Here is a 12,748-nt window from a genome sequence, read left to right as displayed (position 1 = left end):
AGCCCTTCAGGAGTTGAAAATGCTGTCTTCTCCTTGGCACGTTCTGCAAGGGCAATTTGCCAATACCCTGCAGTGAGATCCAAAGTGCAGAGGTACTTGGAAGCACCCAGCGTGTCCACAAACTCAGTTCTTGGCAGAGGGACAGCATTCCGAGCCCTATAATCCATGCAGAAGCTCAACTCAAGTACCTGCCTTTGGCACCAGAACCACATGACTGGACCATGCACTACTGGAGGTTCAATCACCCCTTGATCCAACATTTTGTTGACCTCACACTTGATGTAGGACGTACTTTATCAGACATCCTATAACCCATACTTTTGGTAGGTACACTATCTTCAGTGTCAATATCATGTTTGCACCAAGTGAGAACAAGGGGGAGAACTGTCTCAGCAAAGATTTTATTTCCTCTTGTTGCTTAGGAGTCCATTGAGGGGCCAACTGGACACCCTCAATGGAGCCATCTGAAGGGCTACCCTTGAATAAGTCGAGAAGAGGTTCCGATTCCTCCTCTTCTTTATCTGATGCCAAAGGTAGTGCGGTTATTACAACCCAAGGGATGAAAGTTTACCTCACCTAGTTGCTCCACAACTCTGTAAGGGTCCGACCATTTATCCTGGAGGGCTCTAGGCCTGATAGGATTCATGAGGACTTCTTGGCTTGGGGTAAAGTGAACAAGAGAAGCCTTCTGGTCATATCAATGTTGGACCAATGCTTGACCAGCCTTCAGCTGGCCTGAGCCATCAGGAGGACCATTCTCTTCCTTAAACCCAACACATAGTCCACTACATTGGTAGTGATAGGAGGAGTAGATTGTGCCCACCCTTCCTTGACTATGGGCAGTGGTCCCCTAACAGGGTGACCAAAAAGAAACTCAAAGGGGCTGAAACCAACACCCTCTTGAGGGACCTCTCTGTAAACAAAGAGTAAGCATGGTAACAGGAGATCCTACTTTCTCCTCTGAGGTTTTTCCAAGAGACCCAATCATGCTTTTGGGAATTCCATTACATCTATTAACTAAGCCATTTGACTGTGGATGATAAGCAGATGAAAACATATGTGACCTCCAGACTATTTCCACATGGCTTGGATATACTTGGACATGAAGTTGCTGCCTATATACAACAACTTCTTTACGGAGGCGAACCCTAGTAAAGATGTCAGGCAAAGTTTTAGCAACTGACTTGGCGGTCACTGTCTTCAATGGGATGGCCTCAGGATATCTGGTCGCATGGTCAACCAACACCAGTATAAACTGGTTGCCAGAGGATGTCTGAGGGTCAAGAAGACCAACAATGTCAATCTCTACCCTCTCAAAGGGCTTTCCCACCACAGGGAGTGGCACCAATGGAGCCTGGATTGTTGCACCACTTTCCCCAGAAATCTGGAAAGTGGCACAACTCCTACAATGACCTATCTGGACCCCCATCTTGGGCCAGTAGAAATGCAACCTCTCCTTTATCCCAAGATGACCTGCAAGAGGGACTTCATGTACCAATAGTAGGAGGAAGGGCCTTACTTGAAGGGGGACCACCAACCTCCTTTGGTCGCCTTCAGTAGACTTTGTGAGCTCACGATACAGGTGCCCACCTTCCCAATACATCTTATGTTTCCCAGGAGGTTCATCCTCAAGCTGGGCACAGGCCCGTCTCCTTGGGTCTTCTAAAGATGGACACCCACGTTGGTCCTTACTAAACGCATCTCTATCAGGACCATCTTCAACCAACAAACGTAGTTCAGGATGGTCATGGGGGTTGAGAATTTCAGGCAGTACCTCCTGATCAGGTCTAGGTGCTTGGCCAACTGCCTCCACCTCACTGGTAGGTGAATTAGGGGGAATATGGTATTTTCCTCTTCTGGTTTTCTTGACTCCCTTAGCCTTGGGTTTCCCCTTTGGCTAAGCTTTGGACTTGGCCAAGGCAGCCTTTGTTTGAGACCCTGTACATGGTCTTTCTGCTGTATCCCCCGCAAGACACAAGTCTCCGAGGTCATTCCACAGCAGCACTCTCCCTGGAACTTGTCTGCACACTCACATGTATCCTCACTATTCCACCATTCACAGTTAAGAGTCACAGGCATTACTGGGAAATTGAGAGGGGGCATCAGCTAATATGGTGGGCATCAAAGTAGCTCTGGCAAGCTCCTCTGGGTTTACCAATGTGGATTTCACTACAATTCTGCTTGCCCCACTATCCCCAAGGGCAGGGTGGATGTCAACCCCATTCACTAGTAAACAGTCTTTAAAGTAGTGCTCGGTATTGGCGGGTATGGAGGTGTGGGCCTCAGCAACCCTAGGTTCCCAGGATACCAGGCAAACAGACTACATCAGTTGCTATCCCACAGAGCAAGGAGTCTGAAGAGAAGGATGTCCCTATGAGCATTTATTCCTCCTCATGAGGGGATGCCAAATACACAGAGCGGAACCCCCAAGGTTCGAACCTTACACCTGGGGTCCTCCCTTCACATGGTGACTTGCTACGCAAGCCACACAAGAACCACCGGGTATTGGGACATAGGGAGGCTTGTCACCAGAGCTGTGCTTGGGTATATTAGTCCCACTACCCTGAACCTTTTCTTGGGACTTGCCCTTTTTTAAATGTTTGTGGCCCTTATGGCAGGAACATTTTTCAGTAATACCACCCTCTTTCTCTTTCTGCTCCCCCCCCCCTACTGCTTACCAGAAGTACACTGTGCGACAACCATAAATCAGCTGCAATGGCCAGCTTCTTTGGATCTATCTCCTTAGAACAAGCCAAGGGCTGCTCAAGCTCAGGGGAACAGGAAGCAGAAATATGTTCAAGCATGGCCAAATTAATCATACCCTCAAAAGGTGGTGACCTTGTGACCTTCCACGCCACCCAGTCAAGGAAGTCACCTAAGAAATTCAAGTATTAACTTCTTTCTTTTTGCATTCTCTAAACCTCTACAAGTATTGGGCAGGAGTCTTCCCAAACTTTTTCAATTTCACAAAATCTTTTCTGTCAGCCTTTGACATCTCCATAATGGCACTGCAGCCAGAATGGGATCGTCGACTGGGCAACCATGCAATCTTGTCAGCATCCACAACTTCTTGTACTTCACATGCATACTCAAATGGAGTTAGCCAGTCCATGATGTCATTCTTGTCATCATGCACACTGAGCAGATCATTGGGAAACCTTAGATGAGAGGAGGGGTCAGGCCCATTACCAGCCCTTTTAGAGGAGCCATTGGCAGACTGCAACCTAGCAAGCTCCAATTGGTGATACCCGTCCTTTTGTCCTTCTCCTTTCTCTAAATCCAGCTTAGCCATGTTGAATTCAAGCTCTCTCTGCTTAAACAGCAGTTCTCTTCTTTTGAATTGTAACATGGCCTCAGCCTCAGAGCCAGCAAAGGAGACTTGGGCCTCTACAACATCCTCATCTACACCATTCCCCTCCATAATAGCAGCAGCAGTTACTTCAGCACTGTTACTGGGAGCATCCCCAGCACCTTCTGCACTCTCATAGGAGGGTAACACTAGAATCCTGTTTTCCAGCCAATCATCAATCTATTCATTTAGAATTTGGTGCCAGAGGCAGACAGATCTCTTTCTGCACACATCTTTCTCAATGTCTCAGACTTTGAAGCACCCAAAGTAATGGCAGCAATTGTTTACATGATAAAAGTGTAGCAGGTAGCCTAAAATTACGAATTAGGATAAGGTCAATGTTATCTGGGTAAGTGTAACCCGGGTCCTTCGCCAGTGTGCAAAACTGGGTACCTCTGATCTTATCCCACCGCTGTACACCAATTTGTTAGAATGGATTTCTAAACTCTGGCCTGATGGACAGGAGTTTAGGAGGCCACCCTAGTTTAGTGAAACAGGGGAACCTTCTGGACAAGCCAGACCAATCACGGTAGCTTGGCAGGCGATCAAGTCTAAGTCTCAGGAGGTGGGAGAGCGATCAGAAGCTCACAATGAGCACACACAGTAAAGATACCACAGAAAACTCTTAGACAGGTGTATATCAAAAATACATATACATCTTTTTTTAGGCCTAATAAAACATAACCAAAATAATAATGCAACAGTTATCACACAACCATAATCACCATTTAACATATATACAACACTGTAGCCTAATGAAATAAAGGGAGTAAAACATCCCCAACCTGTAACAGAAGGTGGGGAGGGGGGGTGTTTACCAAAATTAGGCAGTCTTCAGGATGGAAACCCTATCTTATTTAGTCAAGACCTAAGAAGTGGAGAGCCTTGTGCTCAATGTACAGCAGTGCGTAAAAACACAGGATAGTGCGTAAAGTGAAGACAGTACCTTTTCAAAATGCTGGGACAGTTAGGGAGGGATCTGCCCTCGAGGACAGATGTTTCCAATGTTTGAAACAGGCTAGGCAACGCAGGCTATCCCACCCAAAGAGAGGATCCCAAGGAACTCTTGTGCGTAAATATAAAAAGGATGATCAAGGGGCCACTGGAAAGTTATGCAAGTACTCACCGTCCCTTGCTCGAATTCAGATTAAACTATGCCAGGATTTGTCGTGTTTGTCTGTGGTTACAAATCCTGCCTGTGTTTTCCGATCCGGCACTCAGGTGCTGTGGGACGGGTCGATGTCTGTGATGGGACAGTAGCCACATCTTTTCCCATGAACGGAAGAAGAAAGTTCCAGTACAGCAGGACTCTGAGCACTGCAGAGAAGGAGGGAAAGCCACCCACAGCGACCGTCGCCACAAAGCAGTGAGGCAGGGAAGGCAAAGGTTTGCAGCGTGACACACTCTCCTAGTTCGCGACCCAGAGGAGCTAGGCCTTTGTAATTGGTCAGGAGAGTGTTGAGAACCACAAGCTCGGGATTGCCAAAGCTTCAAGCCTCAACTCGAAATTGCAGCGCTCCTATGCGATGTCCCTGGACAGAGCTGGTCAGTTCACTGGATGGCCCAGGAACACTTCCAAGAAGGCTCTTCTTTTGGCAGGAAATCAAAAGACGCCGAGAGTAGTTGTTCCCACCACTCAAATTGGTCGAAGCACCCTCGCAGGCCTAGGGTCAAGAACGAAACAGGGTTCCTAAGGGACAACAGCAGGCTCAGGGTGCCAAACCTTCCAGCTCGTCTCCGGCAGGTCCACGGGTCTGCTTAAGTTTACAGGATACTTGGCACCTTCTGTAGTTTATGATGAACCACTGTAGATTGACCTGAAATGGATGCAGGATCCCTTCGCTTATCCAAAGTTCGATGCGTGATCGAATCTGGACAACCAATGGAAGATCTGCTCCCTTGAATGCACGCCAGTCGTGGTCCAATCACAGTCCACAGCAGTCCCCATGCATTCATACACACCAGACATCCTGGCACCAGTAGTGTGGATTGGGACCAGACAGTCCCAACCCTCTTCCTGGGCGCTTGCACACGTGGCATGTAGGACCCCACGAAAGATGTGTTTTTCACGGGAGACTGCATGCCCAAATAAGGAAGTCCCGGGTCAGCTTGACCAGGGGGTGGGGGGGGGCAAAGGGACAAGATGGCCAAAGGACAGAACAAAGACTACGTGGCATGGCGATTTTCGGCACTGGCCACAGTCATGCGCCATCTGCGGTAAATGCAATATGGCTCACTAAAGAGAAGTAAAAAAACTATTACAGTAAACTGCTGCCAGCAGTTTGTACTTGGCACACATGTACATTCACCAAACATTCCTTAGAGGGTGTCTAGGGTCATAAAACATAAGGGCACCAGTGCACGGTACAGTAATGTACTTTGCGCACTGATAGAAAGTTACCAAGAAATGGCAACAAAGTAAAAGACTAAGGGAAACATAGTTTCCCAGTACTACCAGCCTGAAGGACGTGTCAGTGTCCCCATAACAAATTAGCCAAAGCCCAGGGGAGCACAGCTGAAGGCTGTGCTCCAATGTAAAAAGTCAGGTCAGGCTAGCCAAACAAAAACAAAACGTTTTGGGGGTCCATGATATGGATGAAAAATTCCATTCTGAGAAATCTTTCCTAACGTCTAAATTAATCACCCACCTCTTGCTCGTTACCAAGATCTCCCTGGCCCGGAACTTGAAGTCCCCGGATGGCCCTGTCATAGCAATGTGGTGGGGAAAACTCTGGGAAATCCTACCTTCGACAATTACTGCATTGGAAGAGGGGAAATAAACCTCATACATTGCAACCTGGCTCCCCCTCATCAAATATTTACAGGCCTCTTAACATGGGGGATACAGACCGAGGCAGTATAAATATCTGGCTTTGGTGTAGGGAGTTTTTGGGGTTCCCCATTCTGGCCTGGGTTCTTATCACGCAAAGTGTAGAGTCTATGGAATATAGATGAAATGTGTACATATTGCCTGATTATGTCACGTACTTTTACGGTACGATGCTGTAACCTGTCGATATGGGCATTCTGTTGTCTACCATCAGTCTCGTTATAAGATAAAGATGTTTAAAAAGAAAAAAGCATAATAGGAGCACACCTGTCTATCTTGGAATGATAACCTATCCGAACATGTAAATTGCACAATTTCAAGAAGTGCCCATGTGCGCAGAGTTGTATTCAGTTTTTAATGTCTTCACCTTTGCAGAAACTATTGCATCAATGTAATTATTTTCCATGTTCACAAGAACTATTACATCAACTTGACTTTTACAATCAACAACCAATTTCTCACATAATAAACTGGATTCATATACCCTTCAATTTCTCCAAATGTATGTCCCAAAGCACCAACTTAATTTGCCATCAATTCATTTTTCGATACCTTTTACAAAAAGGCATAACATTGACTTAAATCATATCATAATTACAGTAACATTTTATTGCCTTAATACCATACATTCATTTGTTTGTACTTATACTGCCAGAACAGCATCCACATTATTGCAATCCATGTTTCTATTTGTATTCCTAGAACAGCCTACAATGCTGGAACCATCTACACCTTATTGCAGAATGTTTTTAATATATTTATACTCCTATAACAGCCTATACGTGTTTCACTCCTAGGTCCATAGAAGTCATAATGGGCCTAATGGTGAGCTTCTTCAGAGCTAGGTATACGGTCTTCCTTATATTTGCAATTTTTTAACCATAGTCGCATTCAATTATGTATATATCGATATAGGCAAAGACTACCCACAGCAGGGCGCATGATTCCAGTAAAATCTCTCTGGCCAATAATAGTCCAAACAGCAGGGTTCTCAACTGGTAGAGCTTCCAGCTTAACAAGAATCGCAGGAAGTTGGTGGCTTTTCCATATAGCTATGTAGAAATTTGCAAGTTGTAGATCTAAGGTGGACAGGAAATCCAACTCCTGGATTAAAAGAATCACCCGTTGGCGACCTTTCATCTTGAAAGGGCGAGTTATGAAAGAGAGGTTATGTTTTTTTAAGGTGTATCAAGAACTGGAACTTCACCCCAGTTTTAGGACCAGGAATACTTTTTAGTACATTAACGTGCCCCCACTTCTTCCAGAGAACAGGTGTAATTGCTCAATTCTTGAGAGGGTCCTGTATGTATTGCCATTATCTTCATCCTGTTTCTGGGTAGAAGGGTCCCGACAACACCAAATGGGTTTGGGCGCTCACTCAACCACCGGTTGGCCCATGTATCTGAGGACCGACAGAACCACATATGCCAACACCATTGTGGGTGCCCTTCAGGCCTAGTATTAGCACGTTTACTGCTTCTGAGGAGAGGACAGACACCTGTTCCTCAACACCCACCCCGGTCGGTCCTTGCCCTGCTTGCAAGCATACTTATCCTCCCGGGACAAAAAAAGGCCTTGCTGATCTTTCCAGCCAGGGGGACACCAAACAAGGTATGTCAAATGGCATCTACATAGCCATCATCTTTTGATGGGAGGCACTATGCCAATCTGTAATTTGGAGATAGCGACTGCCAGTAACTATGGAACCGATGGCCTTGGCATAGGCCTAGCTAAACCTGAAAGAAGGTCAGCTCCATCAGTCAGGGAGTTTACTGATGGAGCAGGATCGGTCCCCTCTTGTAGTGCCTGCGAAACAAAATGCAATCATCCAAATGCCGTTTCCACAGTATGTGAAGAATATGTCACTGCTCTCATGAAAAGATGTGCTCCTCTGCAAGCTTTTCACAAGGCCCCATCCGTTTTCCCGCCTGTGGCACCTTTAATAGCCAAATCTGGCGCCATGGAGTAATGGCCCATCAAACATGGAAGAATGGTATCAACCTGAATTGTCCGAGCAAGAACTTATCCCTGGAGAAAATGCAAACTCACCAGGAATCTGGGAACTGTGACCCCCGTCAGAGTCTCTCCATCCAGACCCGATCACCTTCTTGACTTCCTTCAATGGGGGTGGGAGGGAGAGATTAGTCTTGTCTTCAGTGGCTCTTTAAACTGAGAGGGGGGGACCCTGCGCCTGTGGCATCTGTAGGAGGGGGGTATGGCCGTGCAAACCCCATATATTGAGCCATCTGGATCAATACTGAGGTTAAGGATTCCATAACTAGGAATTACCCCTTATTTTCCCCCTGGGCACCATGGTTTCTGGGGACGATGGAGGGAGGAAGATTCCGGAGAGGGAGAAGTGGCTCTATGCTTCCCTGTTCTACCACCCTCTGCCTGAATGGCTCTTTAATAAAATCTGCAGTATCTCAAATCAAAACTAGAAATCGTCTTCCTGGATCTTTCAAGAGAAGCGGAGCTCGAAGAGGTAGGCTCCACATCTTTTTGTTTTTCTGCATGTTTCACAATGTTTAGGAATCAGGAGCATCACCACAGAAGAGCAAAAAGTAACTCCAATCAAATACAATGCTAGGAGCACGACATCAGCCTGGCTGAAGACATTTCCGGTAACCAGGGCAGCCAGCCAAAGCACCCAACTTGGGGTGTTACCCAATCAATGGATTCTGCAACATGCATGCCGCACCCAGAGTCCTCCCCCTGCTCCTTACCCATGCCCCGGTGCAAACAGGGCTCAGTCACAGTAGGGAAGCGAAGCACTTTGGGGGCTCCCATCATGGTGCTCCTGTACACGGGATGGCATCCCTAGCTCTTCTGAGCTGCTTCTCTGCCTCCAGAGCGACACGTCATCCTCCTGCAGCAGGGTGCCGCGCTGCCCAGAGCCCGGCCTCAGAACCCCTCAACAGGGATCCCCTTGCAAGCCAAATTGTTATGTTCTTGCTGGGGCGCTGCTGCCACTACGGCCGGTTTGGCTACGGAAGGTAGGTCCCTGCCCAAGGCAGGACATTTTTTAACTGTAGCCGGTCAGGCTGCAGGGGAGTTGTATCCCCAAGGGAGGGTCAGGACACAGGTAGAAAATAATAAACAGAGGATCCTGACAACCTTTTGATATGTAGAGGATGAGGAAAAGGGCCGTTAAGGTAATGAGAGCGGGTGTCTGGCTTTATACCTGGGCATGTTCCTTGAATGGTAGATTATTGGAAAGGGGATGGTGCATTACGCTCAGTTGTTAATGTTAAAAGGTATTTGTACTGCGCACCGTCACCAACAGAATTGGTCCCCAAGAGCTCAGGCGAATCTGTAAACAAGACAGCGGGAATGGGTTAGTCAGGCAAAGGGGGATTAGGAAAGTGAAAAAGTGGTGTGCTGTGGACAACTTCAGTTCGGTTTTCACCATGCGCTGAGCTATGGTGTGAATATCGGACCGATGCGAGATCTCGTGTGCTGTTGGTGCAGTTTATGTGTGTGTTTGTTGTTGAGGTACGGTGAAGTGCGTGCTGTTTGCTGAGCGAGAAGATAGTTCTGTGGATTTTCGTGTGAGGTAGGTATGCAGAGATTTGAGCATGGGGTTAACAAGTTATACGTCTCTTAGTCCTTTAAATTCTTGTTCCATGTATCCAGATGTCCTATAGTAGAATGTGGCACCCCCTTCCTTCCTGCATGCACCTGATATGAAGCCGCCTGCCATGGGCCTCCTAGCCCATAATCAAGAGGCAGAACCCGGGACGTGGCAGATGTAAAACCCCATCTCCACTAGCTACTTCTGGTTCACTGAGTGACACCCAGCACCTCTAGAAAAACAGGAGCCCCTAAATTCAGCACGAATGGATGAGGGGTCGGGCTGCCAAGCAAGTGACTTCATTGGTTTATGTGTGCACACATGTGCATCCTTACAACATCCTATTATGCAGCAACCTGGCATTATCTAGCAACACTCGTATGTACATTGTGAGCAACCTTGCGTGGACTGGGAGCACCCTCGCATATAACAGCAATTCTGATTGCATTTCATTTTCTGGTAATTCTATTTCACTAACAAGCAGATGACCAATTGTGTTTCTTATACCTTTTGGGACAGAATTTAACATGGGTGTAATATCTGTTGATACGATATTTAAAACAAGTTTAATTTATACTGGCACAAGGTGTATGATTGACGTTTTTCCTGTGTAGTTAAGGCACATAGCATCAGGCACTACTGCAGTAATGGGGCACAAATATATGTTTCTATTGACTATCCAGTTTTTCAGAGCCGTGAACAATTTTTTGATTGCCACATAAATGATTTAAAGAGGGAAAATACTCTGGTGTACTCTTGACAGACATGGCATCTGAAGTGCTATAATATCCCATACCTTCCCCAACATATATCTCCCTATAGATACTAAGGATTAAACCAAAAACATCTTCTAAAAATGAACTTGGTGAACCTTCATTTTTTCTTGAGAGAAGACCCCACTCAATCCCCTTTGGGCAGTCGTCTCGCTTGCTTAACTCGCTCGTTCATATTTGTGGCAGGTGTTTACCCTACCGGGTTTGAAGGTTAACCTGCCGCCAATTAACATAATAGTTTCCTCAAAACCTTATGTTACCCACAAGGGCCTCGAAAGTCTCACTGCCTAGAGGCCCCAGGGTATTTTAATCGGACTTTTACTCCTGTAAACTCATCAAACGGAAATGTTGTGTGACATCACTTCTTCCTGTGATGTTTTGGGTGTCAAAGTTCATGTAATGACAATTGTTAGAATATCCCTACTGAGCCAATAGGTATGCTATGTAAGTTATTCTACCCCAATGGCGTCGCTGAAGGGGCTGCACTGTGCAGGGACACCCGCCGAACCACATTTTCAAAGAGGCATGGGCCAGGGTTAAGGTGTTCTACGTGGCAATGCTTGACATTACCTTGAGCCGGGGTGACAGGTACTGAAGACTTGCAGGTCAGACGCTTGACTGCGTTTTCCCTAGCAGGCCTTATGGTAGACTCGTGATGGGTCAATGATTATAAAGTTAACATTTCTCCTATATTATGGTAGCAGTACTCTAGGTCATATCTGTTGCAATCCAGATATGTGCTGGAAGCCCTGCTGGTAGCCAGGGTACTGATCGGTGGCTGGGGAGGCTGCAAGCTTTAGTGCGGGATGGCGTGTAGGTTCGCGAGTCACGTACACGCTGCTTTTGTTGACACAAAGCCCCGATTATGATGTCATTGATCATCCACTGGTACCGCTGGGCTGCTGCCTGGTCCTGGGGATGACCAACGTGGTCGAAGTGTACACAAAGAAGTAGTGGGACCATGTTCCCTAGTGACCTGCCAGAGCTCTCCAAAAAGCACATTGCCACGCCCTCTCCCAAGAACAAAACAAACCCCCAAACACATGCATCTGCTGCTTCAGGGAACCTCCAGTGCAAGTGCAAGTTGCAACGGCTTCCTACACCTTTATTTTAAAACAAATCCATTACGGAACGGTTTTATTTTCAAATAAAATGATAGGAACAGTAAAACGTAATAAAAAGAAGTAGAGGAGCACCGCTCCTGCTCACGTCGATCACTGGGTTACGCTGCATGCTGTGGGGGGCAAATGACAAACTAATCGTGGTCATTTAAATGCATTTTCTTTCTCTGTGGTTTATTCAGTCTTAATAGTACTGTGGTTATACAAGGATTTGTGAGGTGAAATTGAGGAAAGGAAGGACCCAGTTATGGGGTTTGACAGGTAAGTATGGGGAGGGGCGACGTAGAGGGGAACTATTTTCCACTATATTTGTGTTACACTTCGACCTCTGCACAAAATACATCCTTCATAACCCAATATGCTCTTGACTAAATGACGTCTAAGCCACAATACCCTCTCTGGTGCAACCGTGCAATTCCGCGCCGTACCCTCTCTGGTGCAACCGTGCAATTCCGCGCCGGTCCACAATGTACCCCTCCCCTCACCGGAGCGGAGGTGGGCTACAAAGTCCCAGCCTTCCTTGTTCCATGCTGTCAGATCCGACTGCCGGCACTTTCTTGTGACCTCCAACGTACGACCTGGTTACGCTACGTGCCGTGATGACGTAAGATGCCGGGTGGCATGGTAGATTTTCTTTTTAACTAACATGACCTGTAAGATATAGAAATATCTCTAAACGTAAAGTACACGTTTTCAAAGATGTGACAGTCCTGCGGTCGCAGTTACAATTCAGAGAGACAGTATTGGGGCGGTATAATCTTTCGTTCTAACGTTAAAGCCAATCTAGCAACCCATTCTAAGATGGCCTCTTCCTTCACTCAACAATAAGGCTCCCATCAGGCTAACCAAATGACTGTCCAATGTTAGGTTCTTTATTAGAAGTCTGTGTGCCAAGGCTAACCAAATGACTGTCCAATGTTAGGTTTTTTATTAGAACTCTGTGTGCCAAAATAAGCCTTTGCCCTGTTTTGAAAGCCCTATTGTAAACCTGTACTCCAAGACGGCTAATTCCAAAAAGTAAACCCACATGTTTTTTAGTCAATGATTGTTAACATGTTTTTGTAATTTCATTTACAGTGTGTTATGGTTAAACAAAACAGT

At 46.4% G+C, this 12,748-nt stretch overlaps 1 protein-coding gene across 2 annotated transcripts in view; it reads right to left on the bottom strand.

The window, feature by feature from the left end:
- Positions 1-12,279, bottom strand: part of TBRG4 (transforming growth factor beta regulator 4) — a 282,366-nt gene extending 270,087 nt beyond the window's left edge. Inside the window, exon 1 of one of the 2 annotated variants that reach the window (XM_069645809.1) lies at positions 12,076-12,279. The gene's annotated coding sequence lies outside the window, so the exon portion shown is untranslated. Of the gene's footprint in view, positions 1-12,040 lie in introns of both variants that reach the window. The other variant, XM_069645808.1, reaches the window with a different exon arrangement.
- Positions 12,280-12,748: the final 469 nt, after the last annotated feature.

The sequence above is a fragment of the Ambystoma mexicanum genome, chromosome 2p (assembly GCF_040938575.1).
Source record: "Ambystoma mexicanum isolate Mex_15411 chromosome 2p, UKY_AmexF1_1, whole genome shotgun sequence".
Taxonomy (NCBI): domain Eukaryota; kingdom Metazoa; phylum Chordata; class Amphibia; order Caudata; family Ambystomatidae; genus Ambystoma; species Ambystoma mexicanum.
Note: the sequence above shows the minus strand (reverse complement) of the source record. Positions and strands in the feature narration are given on the sequence as shown.